Genomic DNA, 14,770 nt, shown 5'->3' on the forward strand with positions numbered 1-14,770 from the left:
AAAATATTTTCATTATAATATTCTTTAAAAATCATTAACAATGTTATAAAATATTTTTAAAACTTGGTTGGAATAAAATTTATTTCATCTGTATGTAAACAAGATATTTAATAGTTTTTTTGTTTGTTTGTTTTCTTTTTTTAAGATGATGTCTTACCACATAGCCCTGGCCTGGAACTTACTATGTAGATCAGGCTGGCCTGGAATTCCCCAAGATCCAAGTGCTCTGATTAAAGGCATGCACCCCCACACCCGGCTAATTATGGCATTTTGGAAATGCATGTTAAATCAGGGGCTGTTGAGATGGCTCAGGCATTAAAAGCACTTGCTGCTCTTCCAGAAGAGCAGAATTCACCGCTCAGCACCTATGCTGGGCTGCTCACTGCCTCCTCTAACCTAGCTTCAGGGACTATGACCCCTCCTCTGCCTCCATGACACCTGCACACACATGCAACATGCATTCATACACAGACACAGTGATGCTGTTTTCATTTTTTTATTTTTGTTTTTTGCTTTGGTTTCTGGAGACAGGATTTCTCTGTGTAGCTCTGCCTGTCCTGGAACTCACTCTATAGACCAGGGTGGCCTCAAACCTAGAGATCCCCCTGCCTTTGCCTCCCAATTGCTGTGTACCACTACCACCCGACCATGAATACATTTCTTTTTTTTTTTTTTTTTTTTTTTCTTTTTTCTTTTTTTTTTTTTGGTTTTTCGAGACAGGGTTTCTCTGTGTAGCTTTGCGCCTTTTCCTGGAGCTCACTTGGTAGCCCAGGCTGGCCTCGAACTCACAGAGATCCGCCTGGCTCTGCCTCCCGAGTGCTGGGATTAAAGGCGTGCGCCGCCGCCGCCGCCGCCGCCGCCGCCGCCGCCGCCGCCGCCGCCGCCGCGCCGCCCGGCTAATACATTTCTTAAAATGTGCGTTTATCAGATAAGTTAGACTGTGTGCCAGACACAACAATTGTACAGAGGAAGAAATGGACTACTTAGCAGCAAGATTTGTTTTTTAAACAAAAAACCCAGGATAGCTAAAAGAATCCTGTACAATAAAGCAACCTCTGGAGGCATCACCATCCCTGACTTCAAGCTCTACTATAGAGCTACAGTAATAAAAACAGCTTGGTACTGGCATAAAAACCGACATGTGGACCAATGAAATTGAATTGAAGACCCTGACATTAATCCACACTCATATGAACACCTGATTTTTTTATTTTATTATTATTTTTAAAGATTTATTTATTACATATACAGAAAAAGGTGCCAAATCTCATTACAGATGGTTGTTAGCCACCATGTGGGTGCTGGGAATTGAACTCAGGACGTCTGGAAGTGCAGTTGGTGCTCTTAACTTCTGAGCCATCTCTCCAGTCCTTTTTTTTTTTTTTTTTTTTTTTTTAAGATTTATTTATTTAAGTATACAGTGTTCTATCTGCATGCATGTATGCCTGCACGCCAGAAGAGGGCACCAGATCTCATTACAGATGGTTGGGAGCCACCATGTGGATGCTGGAAATTGAACTCAGGACCTCTGGAAGAGCAATCAGTGCTCTTAACCTCTGAGCCATCTCTCCAGCCCCGAACACCTGATTTTTGACAAAGAAGCCAAAACTATACAATGGAAAAAAGAAAGTATCTTCAACAAATGGTGCTGGCATAACTGGATATCAACATGTAAAAGATTGCAAATCCATATCTGTCACCGTGCACAAGTCAAGTCCAAGTGGATCAAAGACCTCAACAAAAATCCAGTTACACTAAACTTGATAGAAGAGAAAGTAGGAAGTACTCTTGAACACATTGGCACAGGAGATCACTTCCTAAATATAACACCAGCAGCACAGACACTGAGCACAACAATTAATAAACGGGACCTCTTGAAACTGAAAAGCTTTTGTAGGGCAAAAGACACAGTCAATAAGACAAAAAGTCAGCCTACAGAATGGGAAAAGGCCTTCACCAACCTCACATCTGACAGAGGACTGATCTCCAAAGTATATAAAGAACTCAAGAAACTAGACATCAAAATACTGAACAATCCAATTAAAAAGTGGGCTATAGAACTAAACAGAGAATTCTCAAAAGAGGAATCTCGAATGGCTGAAAGACATTTAAGTAAATGCTCAACATCTCTAGTCATCAGAGAAATGCAAATCAAAACGACTCTGAGATACCACCTTACACCTGTCAGAATAGCTACGATCAAAAACACTGAAGAAAACTCATGTTGGAGAGGATGCAGAGCAAAGGGAACACTCCTCCACTGTTGGGGGGAATGCAAGCTTGTACAACCACTGTGGAAATCAGTATGGCGGTTTCTCAGAAAGTTGGGAATCGATCTACCTCAAGACCCAGCCATACCACTCTTGGGCATATACCCAAGGAATGCTCAATCATACCACAAAGATACATGCTCAACTATGTTTATAGCAGCATTATTTGTAATAGCCAGAACCTGGAAACAACCTAGATGCCCGTCATCTGAAGAATGGATTAAGAAAATGTGGTACATATACAGCAGAGAAAAACAGTGATATCATGAGATTTGCAGGAAAATGGATAGAACTAAAAAATATCATCCTGAGTGAGGTAACCCAGATTCAGAAGGACAAACATGGTATGTACTCATAAGTGGATACTAGATATAAAGCAAAGAACAATCAGACTGCAACCCACAGATCCAGGGAGGCAACATAGCAGGGGGTACCCTAGGATGACTGTGGCTTATAATAAGTTTTGGTTTTTCTCAATCACTGGGCAAGCCTCAATGAAACATTTCACTGTTATGATAAGAATTTGGGGCTGGAGAGATGGCTCAGTGGTTAAGAGCACTGACTGCTCTTCCAGAGGACCTGAGTTCAATTCCCAGCAGCCACATGGTGGCTCACAACTGTCTGTAACTCCAAGACCTGACACCCTCATACAGGCAAAATATGAATATACATAAAATAAGAATAAATAAGTATTAAAAGAAAAGCTGAAAAGCCAAAAAGGAACACTGTTAAGAAAAAAAAAAGGATAAGAAGTTGTACTATATCAAGCTGATGAAAGAAAATGTTGTCTGTACTTTCAGGAGGGGAGGCTAAAATGTTTTTAGACTATGGATTAGCCTATAGAAAAATGTCTGCCATAAATCAAACAGAGAAAGGGAAGATAAATAGGAATCTCACTTACACAACGTAAGTAAAACATAGCTCTCTGAACAGATGAAGTTAGGTTTAGTCTACATCCCAGAATCTAATCAATATTTATATGTATAATTCAGCTATCACTTGGCTTAAAAGGGCTTATTGGGAAGTGTTATCACGCTATTTTCTACAGAGAAAATATTTTACTGTTTAAAATAACCCTGGGCTTTAAATTATAACCTGTTTTTATGTTCAAAACAAAACAAAAATTTAAAAAGAAAAAAGAGAAAAACTAAGGTGGGGACGGGCAGACGGCTCCGTGAGTAGAGGCGTTTGCCACCCAGGCTGCTGAGTTCCCCGCTGGAACCCACAGGGCAGACCGTGGGAGCCAGTTCCTGTGAGTTGTTCTCTGATGCCTACTCCCTCTTCACAGCACTCACATGCTCACAATAAACAAACAAACAAACTAAATTTAAACATATCTTTGTTTAGCTAAACAGCTAAAAATGGGCTGGAGAGATGGCTCAGTGGTTAAGAGCACTGACTGCTCTTCCAGAGGTCTTGAGTTCAATCCCAGCAACCACATGGTAGCTCACAACCATCTGTAATGAGATCTGGCATGCAGGCAAAACACTGTATACATAATAAATAAATAAATCTAAAAAAGGAATTGTTTTTTAAAATTTTGTGCATTATAAACATACAATTTAAAAAAAAAAATATGAAAGTGCTAAAGAATCAAAAAAAAAAAAAAAAATGGCCAAGATACATGGTGTGTCCTTTTAATCCAGTAGAAACTCTGATTGAGCAGCCTGTCTACATAGGAACTAGGCAGCAGCTACATAGAATAGAAAGACTCTGTCTCAAAGAGAGAGGCTTGGTCAGTTGAGCATATCTGTCTTGAGAGGCTAACATTCAATTCTCACACCTACTGATGACCGCATCATACAACATTACACAGACTGCATAATTAAAATCAAAAAAAAAAAAAATAGAATAGAACAGAGCAATCATAACAAACGTGCAAATATAAAAATAATATCGAAAGCATAGTAATACAATAAAAAATAAAAAAATAAATAAAGTGTCATGCCGGTGTGCAGCCTTTAATCCCAGCACTCGGAGCACAGGCAGGGGATCTCTGTGAGTTCGAGGCCAGCCTGGGCTACAAGTGAGTCCAGGAAAGGCGCAAAGCTACACAGAGAAACCCTGTCTCGAAAAATCCAAAAAAATACAAAATAAATAAATAAAGGTTGGTCCTGTAAAGAATAAGCTGGACACGTTCCAGATGCTTTACGGGGGAGGGCAGTGCTACCTTTTACAATTTCATTAGAGTAGGGCTGGTGAGCCAAGAAAAAAACCGGGCAAAAAGCCCTTCTGAGCTGTTGTGGCCCTAGGGATGCCGTGGTACGGGTCCCTGAGGCCACGGGAGGAAGGGCTGTTATGGCTGAGACTCCACAAAGGCTCTGTCTCAAGGGCAACCACCGCAGCCCCTCATACCAAAGGGGTATTAATCGTGTTAAATAAACAGGCACGAAAGCGGATGGAGGTAACCCAGACACCTCATGTGCAAAGGGAGGGGATGAGAACGGAGGGCGGTGGAGACCCAGGCCCTTTTCCGTCCCGGTAGTGCCTGCCGCAGGAAGAGCGAGCCAAGCTAAAGGCTGGAAAAGACGTGGATCAAACTATAGAGTGTACAACTCGTACCTTGCCTAATATAGCTGATTTTTGTAATCAGTATCCCTCTAATTGCTAAGAAAAAGTGAAGTCACATTTGGCATGTCCTCTCTTCCCAGTTTCAAAGTATCAGGTGGATCATAACTGGGTTGCGGTTAGGAGCCAGATAAAGGTTGGTTATGTGCAGTGGTTAAAATACAAATGACCTTTTGGGCAAACAGAAACCATGACACTAGAAAACAGGTAAGAAAGTTAGTTTCTGTCTATATAGTCTGGTGGCATCTTGATCATAGTGGGGGGGGGTGAAGAAGACATTTGCTAGGTAGGTGGGGAAGGGCTGCTTACTCATCAGACCTCGTCACTCATGGGAATCCACACGATTTCCGGTTATGTGTGCCTCCGTGGACACTTCCCTTTCCCATGGCCATGGCTGATGCTGGTACACAAGGAAAGGAAACACAATTGTTTAAGGAGAGGGAGGTTGACAACTCTCCTTACAGGTAGACAGGGAAGACACAGATTCATAACTAACCACCATGCATTACTAATAAAATGTCCAGATTCAGCCAGGCGTAGTGGCAGGTGCCCTAGGTGGATCTCTGAATTCGAGGCCAGCCTGGTCTACAAAGTGAGTTCCAGGACAGCCAGAGATGTTACACAGAGACACCCTGTCTCAAAAAAGCAAAACCTGCTCTTGGCCTTAGCATCATCTTCCTCGAAGCTCCCGCACCATGAGAGCGGAGTGGAGGAAGAAACGCATGCGCATGCGCAGCGCAAGAGAAGGAGGATGAGGCAGAGGTCCAAGAAAACCAGCCTGAGCACCCGCGGGGCTGAAGGAGCAGACAGGGATGCTGAAGGACGTGACGCTGGTACAAGTTGTTGGAGCGTGTGCTGTTGTTGGTGTAAGTCTCAATGGACCTGAACATCACCATCTGCTCGCAGAGACCACCTGAGAGACTTGACTGCCTTCAATAAAACCCAAACAGTCCCGCTGGCCCTCTGCCCTGGACCTATGGCGTTCCAGACTAGTTCTGTTCTCACTTGCGGCCAAGTGTAACTCGTGTACAATAAACCTTCTTTCTCAGCTGAAGAATCCAAAGATAAACAAACAAACAAACAAACAATTAGATAAACAAATAAATAAACCAAAACAACAACAACAAAAACCTCCCAAACCCCCCCCCCATAAAAAAAAAGAAAAATCCAGATTCAAGACTTAAGCTTATGATTAGTAAAATTTGAGAACATTTGCCCGGGGCTGGAGAGATGGCTCAGTGGTTAAGAGCACTGGCTGCTCTTCCAGAGAACTCAGGTTCAATTCCCAGAACCCACGTGGAAGCTCACAACTGTCTGTGACTCCAGTTCCAGGGCATCTGCACCCTCACACAGACATACATGCAGGCAAAACACCAATGCACTTAAAATAAAAATAAATCAATCTTGAAAAAAAAGCTAAAAATAAAAGAATAATTTATCCCTAATGCCTAACAGTTGGCCTGGCAGCTTGAACCCAGAGTCTCTCAAGTATTTTGCCATTGAGTATGCCTTTTTTTTTTTAGAAATAAAGATTTATTTACTATGTATACAATGTTCTGTGTGCATGTATGCATGCCTGCAGCCAGAAGAGGGCGCCAGATCTCATTACAGATGGTTGTGAGCTGTCATGTGGTTGCTGGGAATTGAACTCAGGACCTTTGGAAGAACAGCCAGTGTTCTTACCCACTGAGCCATCTCTCCAGCCTGAGCATGTCTTCTTTTTCTTTCCTTTGTTAAAATTTGTTTCTTTTGTTTTCTTTGAGACAGGGTCTCACTATGTAGCTCTGGCTGCCTTGGAACTCACTACTCTGTAGCCCAGGCTGGCCTCAAACTCTCAGAGATCTGCCTGCCTCTGCCTCTCAAGTGCTGGGATTAAAGGCCTGTGCCACCACACCTGGACTAGTATGTATTCTTTCTCAGTCCACCTCCTCTGACCCATTCTTGGCCCAATACTCTTCCAAGACCAAAACTCACCACAGGTGGCAGAATATACCTTTTAATCCTAGCACTCAGTGGAGGCAGAGGCAGGTGGATATCTGTAAGTTCAAGACCAGCCTGGTCTACATAGTGATTTCCCGGCCAGTCCGAGCTGCATGGTGAGACCCTGTCTCAGCAAAACCAAAGCTCTCTCAGCTCTGCCGTCAGTAACTGTTGTATGTGGGCACCACACAGGGACTCTGGCATCGTGCAGTCACTGTTTAGCTCAGGTACAGATCCTCTGGTCACTGATACTTCTTTGCATCCGGTCAGACTGTGGGTGAGGATGCCTCCCTGTCTTCCTGTTTCTATGGCAATACTCTGGAGAACGCTCTGGCCAGACTGCTCAGTCATAGTTGGTAAGCCAGAAGCTCACACTGACTGGCTCCCGGAAACAGCCGTTGAATATTAGGTCATTCTTCCTGTGGCTCTGCCAACAGGCCACCTTCAAGCCCTTCCCACTGTAGAGGGGGCAGTGAGGACCCAATACTTAAAAAAAATATTTTATTTATTTACTTGTGTGAGGGTGTCAGGTCCCCTGCAAGTGGATTACAGACAGCTGTAAGCCGCCATGTGGGTACTGGAAATTGAACCCAGGTCCTCTGGAAGAGCAACCAGTGCTCTTAACCACTGCGCCATCTCTCCAGCCCCTGGACCCAATACTTTGTTGTTGTTGTTTTGAGACAGGCTTTCCCTGTGTAACAGTCCTGGCTGTCCTGGAACTCACTCTGTAGTGTAGACTGGCCTCAAACTCACAGAGATCTGACTGCTTCTGTCTCCCAAGTGCTGGGATTAAAGGCATGTGCCACCAACACCTGGCATGAATAAGTAATTCTTTACCAAATAAAATAAAATAAAAATTTCAAGTAACACTCAATTAGGAGAAGCTGAAGACTGTAACAATGAAAAGTCGGGCACTGTGGTGCAGGTCTGGGGTCCCAGCAGGTGGGAGTTTGCGGTAGGTAAGAGGATCATAAGTTCGGGCCCAGCCTGGACTACCTAGCAAGACTATCTAAAAAATAAATAATAGTAAAATTAAAAAAGCAGTAACAGAAATAAAGGTGACACCTCTCAAAACACAAAATTTTGGTTTGAAACAATCACTGCTCACGTTAATTTGTTAATTTGAGTCAAAAATCTCACTATGTACTCCAGGTTGGCATGTAACTCTGGATCTTCCTCCACCTCCCAGGTACTAGGCTAGATGGCTAGGCCACCATGCCTGCCTAACCTTCTGATGGTGACCTTTATCTTTTGATCTTCCTGCCTCCACTTCAGGGTGTATCATCATGCCCAGTTTATGTGCTCCGGGAGATCAAATCCAGGGCTTTTCACAGACTACACAAGCGCTCTACCAATTGCGCAATATATGTCCACAGCCACATTCTGATGTCTTAGGAAATGTTTTCTGTGATGCTGCATAGGAATGCATATGTTTTAGGTGCATAGACATTTTCGATTTTATAAAAACAGGACCATATCATATGCATAATTTGTGAAAGTTATTCTATATCAATACATATAAGTCCTTGCCACAATGACTTCATAGTATTGAAATAGCATAATTTTGGCAGGCCTGATGTGGCAAGCTTGGACTCAGCTACTCTGGGTGGGTGAGGCAGGAGGATGGAAAGTTTAAGACCTGCCAGGGCAACTGTGCTGCATAGTTTTATGTCAACTTGACACAAGCTAGAGTCATCAGAGAGGAGGGAGCCTCACTTGAGACAATGCCTCCATAAGATTGGGCTGTAGGCAAGCCTATGGGGCATTTTCTTACTTAGCGATTGATGTGGGAGAGCCCAGGCCACTGTGGGTGGGCCTTCTCTGTGTGAAGGAGGACAGGCTGGTGGTCCTCCAGTCTATAAAAAAGCAGCCTGAGCAAGCCTGGGAGCAGCCTGGGAGCAGCACTCCTGGAGGCCTCTGGATCAGCTCCTGCCTCCGGACTCCTGCCCGGTTTGAGTTCCTGTCCTGGCTTCCTTTAAGGATGGACTACAGTGCAGAAGTGGAGCCACATAAGCCCTTTCCTTCCCAACTCGCTTTTTGGTCATGGTGTTGTGCCGCAGCAAAAGTAAACCCTGACTAAGACAGCACTTAGCGAGACCCTGTTTCAGAAGTAAAGTGTAGGTTTGAGGGTAGAATCAGTGGTAGAGTCCTTGCCTGGCATCGAAAAGTCTGAGGAAGAAAAAAGGTAATAATTTTTATTCATTCATTCATTCATTTATCTGTTCACTCATGTTTGGTGCTATGGATTGAATACCAAGGCATTTCGCATGCTAAGTATACGCTCTCCCACCAAACTACACCCCTGCCTCAGGCTGATATATTTCACTCCTGTTTTGTGTCTGGACCAAGTCATTTTCAGTTTTTACCTCTGACTAACAATAATTAGAATACTCTCACTCAGGCTGGGCGGTGGCGGCGCACGCCTTTAATCCCAGGACTTGGGAGGCAGAGGCATGCAGATCTCTGTGACTGTGAGTTTGAGGGTAGCGTGGTTTACAAAGGGAGTTCCAGGACAGCCAGGACTGCTTCACAGAGAAACCCTGTCTCGAAAAATCAGAAAAATAAAAAAAAAAAAAAAACACTCTCACATATATATTTATAAACTTGCCCAGTTTTGCTTAGAAGTGGACTCTCAGTGGGTACTGCAGTTTTCCCTTTAACACTTTACTGTGAAAAAAAGTTAAGTCAGGCTTAAGGAGGGATAATTTATATGCAGTAAAAACCACCCTTTTTAGTGTGCACGTCCATGAGTTTTGACAAATCCATTGGGTAACTACCCCATAATCAAGATAGAGAAGAGTTTCATCACCACCACCCCCGCAATAAGTCCCTTGCGCCCTTTGTAGTTAACCCCTGTTCCCACACTCGTCCTTTGGTAACTGCTGTTTTCTGACCCTATAATTTTGGCTTTCTCAGCACATCTTAGGGATCAAATTACACATCCTTTGGATGTGGCTTCTTACACTTAGCATCCATCCGTGTTGTCGGGTACCGGGAATTCGCTTCACTTTATCACTGAGTTTCTGTGTGTGTAGACCAGATTTATTGGCAAGCTGGAGAACGAGTGGGTTGTGTCTAGATTTGCAGGATGGACCCACTTTCGATATTGACACACGAGTCTGAGTGTACGCACCTTTTTGTTGTTCTTGTGGGTCATGTGGTAACTGTACGTTTAACTACACAAGGAACGCCCAACTTTCTCGGAGTGACTGCAGGGTTTGCTGTCCCCTCCAGCTGTGTATGAGAGCTTTAGCAGCTCATTCTTGATTCTGTGCATGTGTGGATGCTGTGACGCAAGCATGTGTGTGTCTACATGTGTGGGGAGGCCAGAAGACACCCTTAAATGTCGTTCCTCCTGGCCTTGCTTTAAAATAATTATTTAATATTTCAATACCAAGATAATATCAGAGAGATGTAAATGTTGCTGTTAAGTTGACTTTCTCCCTTTATTCAGTCGGGCATTCCAGCACATACGGTGACACCACCCAGGCTTTGGTGGTGGTGATGATGATGCACACCTTTAGTCTCAGCACTCAAAAAAGCAGAGGGAGGCTGATCTCTGAGTTCAAGGCCAGCCTGGTCTACCCTTGTCAGTTAAATCTCTCTGAAAACACCCTCACAGACACACCCAGAGGTGTGTTTCTATGTTGATTCTAAATCCAGCCAAGTTGAGGAAGATCAATCATCATAACAACCTTGGCAAAAAATAAATTTATTAATAAGTAGGAAAATATTAACTCTGTAACAGAAGAGCATATCAAAATTCTGTAGCTAGATTTCTTGCATGAACGTGTCTATGAACTGTGTACATTGGATTTGTATGCTAAATTTCTGTGGAACTATCTTTTAGCATAGGCCAGGAAAAGTAGATATAGGTTTAAAGACCAAAGATTCATTTATCATGTTTTGTTGTGTTAATGGATGGTCTATAAGGTCAATGTCTAGTTATATAACTTATTGTTATGTATCCCAACAGGGGTTAGATGAGCAGATATCTGTTTGTTGTATCTTGTACATTGGTAGGAGTATGAGGACTGTAGGGGATGTCTAGACGGGTCAGCAGGCCAAGAGACTTGTGCCAAAGCTGGTAGCTTGAGTTTGATCCCAGGAACCAGCATGGTGGAGGAGAGCACCCGACTTCTGCAGGCTGTCCTCTGACCTTCTTCACACCACAAAATAAATAAAAAAGTGTAAAGGTGGGGAGAATCCTTAGTGTTCTCTAGGAATGGCTCACTTCTGAGCCAGCAGGGCCGGTACCAGCCTTGTTTCCCGGGGAAGGGTTTTACCAGAATCACTGGTGAGAATTATTTCTTGGGGCTCCAAATCACTTTGGACTCTGGGGAAAAAAATGCTTTAGTAGCATTGGCTTTGCTTTATTTTGTGAGTGACCACACATTAATCAATTTGTGTTTCTGTTTTCTTACCTTTTTGTTTTGATGTGTGTGTTTTGTTCAGTAGTTCAGGCTAGCCTTGAACTCTCAACAATCCTTCTGCCTCAGTCTCCCAAGCACTGTGATTATAGGAGCATGTTACTAACTCTGCTCGTAGTTTGGAAAAGGGAAAGTTAAGAGGAAGAACAACCTACAGTTATTATTTTATTTAAAAAAATTTAAATTACTGGGTGCTGGCCGCACACCTTTAATTCCAGCACTCAGGCGGTAGAGGCAGGTGGATCTCTGTGAGTTGAAGGCCAGCCTGGTCTATATAGTGAGTTCCAGGATGGCCAGGGCTACACAGAGAAACCTTTATAGGGGGAAGTTTCTGTCCTGCCAGATCCCACAGCTGCTCAGTTCCAAGTAAACACACAGAGGCTTATATTAATTATAAACTGTTCGGTCTATTGCTCAGGTTTATAACTAACTAGTTCTTACGCTTAAATTAACCCATAATTAGCTGGGCAGTGGTGGCACACACTTTTAATCCCAGCACTCGGGAGGCAGAGGCAGGTGGATCTCTGTGAGTTTGAGGCCCGCCTGGGCTACAGAGTGAGTTCCAGGAAAGGCATAAAACTACACAGAGAAACCCTGTCTCGAAAAAACAAACCAAACCAACCAACCAAACAAACAAACAAAAAAAACCCTAAAGAACAAACAAACAAAATTAACCCATAATTATTGTCTATGTTTAGCCATGCACTTGACTTGGTACCTTTTCTCAGTCCGACATTTTCATCTCACTTCCTCTGCGTTTGACTGACTACTCTGTCTCTGCCTTTCTTCTCCCCATCCTTCTCCTAGTCTGGTCCTTGTCTCTGTCCTAGCCACCCCTCCCCGCAACTTCCTGCCTGGCCACTGGCCAGTCAGTGTTTTATTAAACCAGTAAGAGTGACAAGTCTTTAGAGTGTACAGGAGGGTTATCCCACAGCGTTTCCCCTTTCTATCTTTTCAAAACAAAATCCCTGAGTCTAATTTCCTTGTTTAGTTTAGCTTTTTTCCTGACTATTATCCATAACAATTTCTAACTAACATTTTAAACAAAGACAAACATCCATAATCCATTTTTTGGGAATGTGGGCACAGTTTTCTAGACTACTTCCCGCTGATTGGGGGCACTGTTAATCTTATGGGGCCCAAAGAAAATTCAGGATTATGGTCAAGTCCAGACTAGAGAGTTCTGTGAGGCTAGATTGTCTCAGCCAGCAGCCTTGAAGGCTTTCTGGATGCAGAACTCAGAGGAAATTGCAACAGAGGCACTCGGAAATGTTGGATCATCTGGGCCATCTGTTCTCATTGGAGATTTTTCAGGGGGTCTTGCTCGATCAAACCATATTAACCTGGAAGCCATCCACAGGTTCTCATCTTCTGTGGAAACAAAAACAGAACCTCTTTTCCAAAGCAACATATCCTTAAACCCAAATTTTGAAGTCAAGATACCTTTAAAATATATATGTTGGTTTAACTTAGCAGCCCTCATAATCAAATGTCTCTCTGTAGTTAAAAATCCCCAAGACAACACAATAATATACAGTAACAAGATGCAGTAGACTGGTAACGCCACAGCCATATGGCAAAACACAGATTAATAGAAATGGGTTAGTTTAAGATGAAAGACCTAGAGTCGGGCGGTGGTAGCACACACCTTTAATCCCAGCACTCGGAAGGAAGAGGCAGGCAGATCTCTGTGAGTTCAAGGCCAGCCTGGTCTATGAAGCGAGTTCCAGGAAAGGCTCAAAGCTACACAGAGAAACCCTGTCTCGAAAAAAAAAAAAACAAAAAACAAAAAAAACAAACAAACAAACAAAAAAGATGAAATACTTAGCTAGTAAGAAGTCCGAGCAACTTCTTTATTAACCAATGGTAGCAGCATATATTCACAGCATACAGAAAGACCATCCCACAGCAAACCTTGTCTTGAAAAAGTTAAATATAAAAACTTTAAATTACATTTATTTGCGCATTTATACACAGGTACATCTGAGTGCCACAGCTACTGTATTGTAGTCAGAGGAAAATCTGAAGTAGTCAATTTTTTTTCTCTGTCTTTCTTTCTTTCTTTCTTTCTTTCTTTCTTTCTTTCTTTCTTTCTTTCTTCCTTCCTTCCTTCCTTCCTTCCTTCCTTCCTTCCTTTCTTTCTTTCTTTTTCCAAAAGACAAGGTTTCCCTATATAACAGTCCTGGCTGTCCTGGAACTCTATCTGTAGACCAGGCTGGCCTCAAACTCAGAAATCTGCCTGCCTCTGCCTCCCGAGTGCTGGGATTAAAGGCGTGTGCCACCACCAATGCCTGAAGTAGTCTATTCTTTCCACTGTGTAGACCAAAATGTGGAAGGCAGGAGAAGGACGATGAATCTAAGCAGAGGGAGACAGGCAATGCAGACCTAACAGAGGCCTTAGAAGGCCCACAGAGTGCTTCCAGCTGAGACATCCCTTCACTTTTTGTAAGTCTAGCTAGATGACAGGCTAGGCCTTCCAGATTGGTGTTGATTTGGACTTCCTCCAGAAAGAGGTGGAATTCTGAGCAAGGCAATCCCCTCCCGGGGTGTTGCCTGCTAGGATTATCTTCCAGCTGCACCCTCAGTAACTGGGGGACTAAGTTCTTCAGTGGCACATCCTACAGTACCACAGGATCTGTGGCTTTCAGGAGAGGGACTCAGGCATCTTGTAAGGGCCTGGGAGGGAGGGGTATAAACATCCTGACCCTACTCTCCTAAGTTTTGATTTCCTCCAGGACCAATGCCAGTGAGCTGTTAAGACTCAATGCAGTCATGGATGGAGGATGGAGAATAAGTTTAGAGAGGGATTCTTAGTTACTATTCTATTGCTGTGAAGAGACACTATGACCAAGGCAACTTATAGAAGAAAGCATTGAACTGGGGGCTTACAGGTTCAGAGTGAGTCCATGACCATCATGGCAGAGTGTTGGCATTGGGAGGGTGGGCAGGCAGGCAGGCATGGGTCTGGAGAAGTAGCTGAGAGTTTACATCCTGATCCCAAGTCAAGTAAGACAGTCAGTGACTGAAGATGAGCTTAGGTCTTAAATGTTTTTTGTTTGTTTTGTTTTTTGTTTTTTGAGACAGGGCTTCTCTGTGTAGTTTTGATGCCTGTCCTGGATATATATATTACACCCCCCCCTTCTCCCTCTGTTCCTCAGTCTCTTCAGTGGACAGCTCTTTAGTAGAAGACCCTTCCTCTCTCTCTCTTTCTCTCTCCCTCAATCATGTTTTTCTGTTCTTTTTGCTATCATGTGTGTCCTCCTGGGATACTACCCTCCCCCATGGTCAGCTCTCAGGTGGGATCAGAATTCAGGATATATTCCCAGGCTGGTCCTAAAATGTGTTTTTTCTTTTTTATCCATCTCCAGCCTGTGCCCAGCTCTTCCCTGACTTTGTTGTCTTGTGTTTTGTTGTTGTTTGTTTTGTATTGTATTGTTTATGAGACAGGGTCCCACTATGTAGCTTTGGCTGGCCTGGAACTCCCTATATAACCAGGCTGGCCTTAAATTCATAAAGATCTGC

The sequence above is a fragment of the Peromyscus leucopus genome, chromosome 6 (genome assembly GCF_004664715.2).
Source record: "Peromyscus leucopus breed LL Stock chromosome 6, UCI_PerLeu_2.1, whole genome shotgun sequence".
NCBI classification, from domain to species: Eukaryota; Metazoa; Chordata; class Mammalia; order Rodentia; family Cricetidae; genus Peromyscus; species Peromyscus leucopus.